Here is a 6,063-nt window from a genome sequence, read left to right on the forward strand (position 1 = left end):
CCCCGGACCCTGAAAAGGTGAAAGCGGTATTGGAATGGCCCATCCCGCTGACAGTCAAAGATGTCCGACGGTTCCTTGGATTTGTAGGATATTATCGACGGTTTGTGAAGGACTTTGCCAAAGTCGCCGCCCCTCTATTAGAAATTCTACGAGGGATCCTTAAGGATAAGTATAACAAACAAATTCCCATTGAGTGGACGACTGAACGACAGACAGCCTTCGACCTGCTGAAGAAAGTCCTGACAGAGGCCCCTGTGCTGGCCTACCCAGATTACAACCACCCGTTCCGGCTGTACACGGATGCCAGCAAGCAAGGGTTGGGAGCTGTACTTGCCCAAGTTCAGGAAAATCAAGAGCGTGTGATCGCTTACGCTAGTCGCAGTCTACGTCCCACCGAACGGAACGACGCCAATTACAGCACCTACAAACTCGAGTTTCGTGCCTTGGTGTGAGAAGTGACAGAAAAATTCAGAGACTATCTAGCGGCAACACCGTTTGTAGCTTATACGGACTGTAACCCACTGGCTCATCAAGCCACCACCCCTCTAGGAGCTTTGGAACAAAGGTGGTCCTCCAGACTGGCCAACTACCAGTTCAAAGTAGTATACAGAAGTGGGCGAAGTAACGCGAATGCCGATGCACTCTCCCGGCTACAGACAGGCGAAAGTGAATTGGAAGGAATAGACAGGTGGGAGCAGATTGAAACTCCCAACTTCAGTTTGAAAAGAAGAGCACCGGAACAGAATGCTATGGTTCCCATCCCTGCGAGAGTGCAGGAAGTTCAGGGCGTGGAGATGGAAGGAGATTGGACTGTCTGGCAGGACGCAAGCCCAACCTTAAAAAGGGTGAAACAGTTGCTGGCCTCTCGTCAGGGGTTGACCCGAATTCAGAGACAAGCTGCAACCCCGGACCTAATCCAATTGTGGCGACAAAAGGACCGTTTGACGTTGCGAAGAGGCCTATTGCTACGACAGAGCACAGATCCAAAGACACATCTGTTGATTGAGCAGTTGGTGGTGCCCCCTGCAAAAATTGATCTTATCCTACGGGCCTATCATGATCACTCTGGCCATTTCGGCTGTCAAAAGACCGAGGCGACCCTACGTCGAAGATTTTACTGGGGGAATATGCGTCAGGATGTGGAAGACTGGTGCAAATCTTGCAACATATGCACAGCACGTAGACCGGCTCCATCAGAAGAGAAGGCATCGCTGCACCCCATTGTTACCCGACAACCACTGGAACTCGTAACTATCGACCATGTGAAGCTAGAACCAAGTAGCAATGGATATCAATATGCTGTAACCATAATTGACCATTACACCAAGTTTGCCGTTGTACTGCCAGTTCGGGATCTCACGGCAAAGACGACAGCAGAAATCGTCTGGCGAGCATTTGTACGGCCCTACGGGTGCCCTGCTAGTATTCTGACGGATCAGGGGCCTGCGTTTGAAGCCATACTCTTCCAAGAACTATGCCAGTTGTACGGGTGTGTGAAATTATGCACTACAGCATACCATCCTCAGGGCAACGGGGCCTGCGAAAGGATGAACCAAACTGTGATAAATTTACTCCGAGCGGTACCCCTTCCACAAAGACGTGAGTGGCCCACTCTGCTAGCAGAACTGATCTTTGTCTACAACAACACTGTGCACAGCTCCACAGGATACACGCCATATTATCTGCTTTTTGGACGATCTGGGAAACTACCCGCTGACGTTCACTTAGGCCTGGCTTCGGATGATGCCACAGATTCTTGCTTCCAAGGGGATTGGGTCGTAGAACACCAGCGTAGATTACAGACTGCTCGAGCTCTTGTGGACCAACGTATGGATGCTATCCGTGATCGACAAAAGGATCGATACGATGCGACCGCACATGCCAGACCATTAACCGTAGGAGATGTCGTGCTAAGGCGAAATAATCGGCGGCACAGCAAATTGGATTCGCAATGGGAGCCTGATCCATATGTAGTTACTGGCATACCCAACGCTGAAATAGCCGTGTACCAGATTGATAAGGTAGAAGGTGGTCAACCGAAAGTTGTACATCGGGATCAACTCAAATTGTGCCCTAACCATCACAGAGCCCCAGAATTACTACCTGATTCTCCACCATCACACCCAGCCCGAGATCAGTTGTCGATGCTAAATGACCCATTGAGTCTTGTCCTGAGTATGTATTGGCCTGTCGTGGCCGGTTCCCCGACCCCAGAAATGAGGCAATCGCCTGTGGTTGAGGAAGTCATTGCAGACGTCCCTGAAATTGGTGAAGTGAGACGCTCGACCAGGAGCACCCAAGGAATACTGCCCACGCGTTACAGACAATAGAGAGGTCGGTAGAGGCACCTTTAGTACTGTTTATATTTTCCTGATTGCACTAATCTGTTTGACATTGATATGTTGTATTTTTGTGTACATTTGTGCTAGTGTGATAGTTAATGGTTAGGCGTAGTCAGGATCATGATCTATTCATCCTATGTTCCTTGATGCCCAGGATTTGTGACTTACAGATGCCAATACTCTGTTATTTGGGAATTATCCTTTGTTCTGTTTCCCTTTATTATTGGACCAAGCGTGAGGACACGCATCATTTCCGTATGGAGGGATGTGACACCCATGAAACGGACACCCCTAGGACTGTGAGGGGTTAATACCACTTTGGGCAAGGAAGGAGTTAATACATGTCTCCCCAGCACGTGTGAAGCAAGGGGACAGCTGGTGCTGATTGGATGAGCCTGTCCTGTCTCTCAAGCGGTGGGTGTGGTCAGGTGCCCGCGAAAAAGAGGGCGTGCCAGGAGCTGAGGAGAAGTGTGGCATGCAGCACGAGGACAGCGGGCAGAGACCGCCAAGCTGCAAAGCTCTAGTGGAGTGTGGAGCAGCCGAGCGGGGACGCCGGGGACCCGCAGAAGATGGACCGGGTCAGATGAGCCACAGCAACGAAGAGCAGCACACCATTAAGGCGTCCAGCGCAGCAGCAAGAGCCGCTCGTGGAGGTACACAGCCACAGTGGCAACACGCAGTACAGGGTAATCATCCCCCCTGCCCCATACCACAGCAGCAGCCATCATAGGGTAACTTCAAAGCACCCTCATTTCAGTTATACTACTTATAAGAGAAGTCGCTGTCCTATTGTGATTTATAACTTTTTCTGCCAACCACAAGATGGCCGCAGGCCAACAGCAACAATTGCTTTGAGTTGCCATGCTGCCAACCACAAGATGGCCACCGATTAACTGCAGTGTAGACATACAGCTCCAGCAGTGGAGAAGTGGTGAGTGGAAGACTGATTGCACCACAGGCAGAGCTGCACTGACACTCAGTAGGACTTTCTCATACCTTGTTGCAAATAGCAGAACCTCAGTGTTACTTTCACTTTCAGTATATAGGAGTTATCTGCTTCACTGACCAAGCTCACCAATATTTACCCTGCATGTTTTCCGGATCACACCAAGACTGTCCTATTTCACAGCACAGTGATTCTTTGATACTTGAACGCTGGAATACACTACTGAAAGGAGATAATATAGCCCATCAAACTGGGATAGAACTGCGGGACACTTTACAGTAATAGTTGTTTAGGAATATTGAATAACCTGATTGCCTGAGAATTGAATGTGCTTATAGAGAGAAAAGTGGAATTAACATTCAGTGACTGAATTGCTGTACTGTGTACAGGACTTCCATATACACATTGGCGATTCTTCCCTCCCAGATTTAATACTAACAAACGTTACACTAAGTGGGACTAGTACCATGGTCAACTTAAACTGATCTATAAGAGCTCCACCAGCTGCAGCAGCGAAGACGGGTAGGAATACAGTGTTTTGTGTTTAAGGTCATCTGGACATTGAAACTGTTAGTTTAGTACTGACATCATTGCTGAATTGTTTTCTTGTAGTCAGGGCCGTTTCTAGGGGCGGGCGACCCATGCAATTGCACGGGGCGCTCCACCCTGACCCCTTAAGACAGTCTGACTGACAGTGGTCTTCAATCAGGGCACACACAGCAGCTGCAGACGGAGCAGCAGGGACCGCAGCCAGACCAGCCGGGTGACAGGGGCTGAGTGATCTCTACGTGCAGGCGTCTAGCAGCTGGCGCTGGGACTACCTATTACAGTCCCAGTCCTCCCCGAGGCAAGTTCTTTTTAAAGTTGTCCACTGGCACTGGTCGCGTGAGCTAATAACAGCTCGCGGACCGGCAGCCGCGTGGCCGCCCCTAAATGGCTGTCGGTCCGCGTTGCCGGCACCATATTCAAAATACTGCTGGGGAGGGGACCCAGATGGGAAGGGAGCACTGCTCAGCATGCTGCTGTGATGCTAAACGAGTGATGAGGGGCGGAGCTAAGTGTGTATACATACCGATGAAGAGTCTACTGTGTTTACAGATGGTGAAGAGGGGGCTGTGGGTGTGTGTAACTGTACAAATGGTGAAGGGGGCTGTGTGTGTACAGGTGGTGAAGGGGGGCTATGAGAGTAACTGTACAGATGGTGAAGGGGGGCTGTGTGTGTACAGGTGGTGAAGGGGGGCTGGGTGTGTAACTGTACAGATGGTGAAGGGGGGCTGTGTGTGTACAGGTGGTGAAGGGGGGCTGGGTGTGTAACTGTTCAGATGGTGAAGGGGGGCTGGGGGTGTAACTGTGTACAGGTGGTGAAAGGGGACTGTGTGTGTGTACAGATAGTGAAGGGGCTGTGTGTGTACAGATGGTGAATGGGGGTTAGTGCTACAGTGAGGGGGGGGATGAGGAGCTCTAGGTGAGTGCTACAGTGACATGAGTGGTGTCAGGAGAGGTGAGTGGTCTTGTGAGGAGAGGTGAGTGCTACAGTGAGGTAAGGTAGGTGTGAGGAGAGGTGAGTGCTACAGTGAGGGGAGGTAGGTTTGAGGAGAGGAGAGTGCTGCAGTGAGGTAAGGTAGTTGTGAGGAGAGGTGAGTGCTGCAGTGAGGGGAGGTAAGTGTGAGGAAAGGTGAGTGCTGCAGTGAGGTAAGGTAGGTGTGAAGAGAGGTGAGTGCTGCTGTGAGGGGAGGTAGGTGTGAGGAGAGGTGAGTGCTGCAGTGAGGTAAGGTAGGTGTGAGGAGAGGTGAGTGCTACAGTGAGGTAAGGTAGGTGTGAGGAGACGTGAGTGCTGCAGTGAGGGGTGGTAGGTGTGAGGAGAGGAGTGCCGCTGTGAGGGGAGGTAGGTGTGAGGAGAGGAGAGTGCTGCAGTGAGGGGAGGTAGGTGTGAGGAGAGGTGAGTGCTGCAGTGAGGTAAGGTAGGTGTGAGGAGAGATGAGTGCTGCATTGAGGGGAGGTAGATGTGAGGAGAGGCGAGTGCTGTATTGAGGGGAGGTAGGTGTGAGGAGAGGTGAGTGCTGCAGTGTGGTAAGGTAGGTGTGAGGAGAGGAGAGTGCTGCAGTGAGGTAAGGTAGGTGTGAGGAGAGGTGAGTGCTGCAGTGATGGGAGGTAGGTGTGAGGAGAGGTGAGTGCTGCAGTGAGGTAAGGTAGGTGTGAGGAGAGGAGTGCCGTTGTGAGAGGAGGTAGGTGTGAGGAGAGGTGAGAGCTGCAGTGAGGTAAGGTAGGTGTGAGGAGAGGTGAGTGCTGCAGTGAAGGGAGGTAGGTGTGAGGAGAGGTGAGTGCTGCAGTGAGGTAAGGTAGGTGTGAGGAGAGGTGAGTGCTGCAGTAAGGGGAGGTAGGTGTGAGGAGAGGTGAGTGCTGCAGTGAGGTAAGGTAGGTGTGAGGAGAGGTGAGTGCTGCAGTAAGGGGAGGTAGGTGTGAGGAGAGGTGAGTGCTGCAGTGAGGTAAGGTAGGTGTGAGGAGAGGAGTGCCGCTGTGAGGGGAAGGGAGGTGTGAGGAGAAGTGAGTGCTGCAGTTAGATGTGAGAAGTGGTGAGTTCTGCAGGTAGGTGAGGTGTGAGGAGAGGAGAGTGCTGTTGTAAGGAGATGTGTGCTGCTGCGAAGGAAGAGAAGCGGGAGGAAAGAAGACCTCCTGAAGAAAAGAAGACGGAAGAGCCGGCCACAGAAGAATCGTATGCACCACTGGCCATGATGAGAGCCTCTCCAAGAGCCTTGGTAAGCGGCTTCGGCCACC

Source organism: Taudactylus pleione, unplaced genomic scaffold, assembly GCF_031769625.1.
Source record: "Taudactylus pleione unplaced genomic scaffold, aTauple2 ptg000662l, whole genome shotgun sequence".
NCBI classification, from domain to species: domain Eukaryota; kingdom Metazoa; phylum Chordata; class Amphibia; order Anura; family Myobatrachidae; genus Taudactylus; species Taudactylus pleione.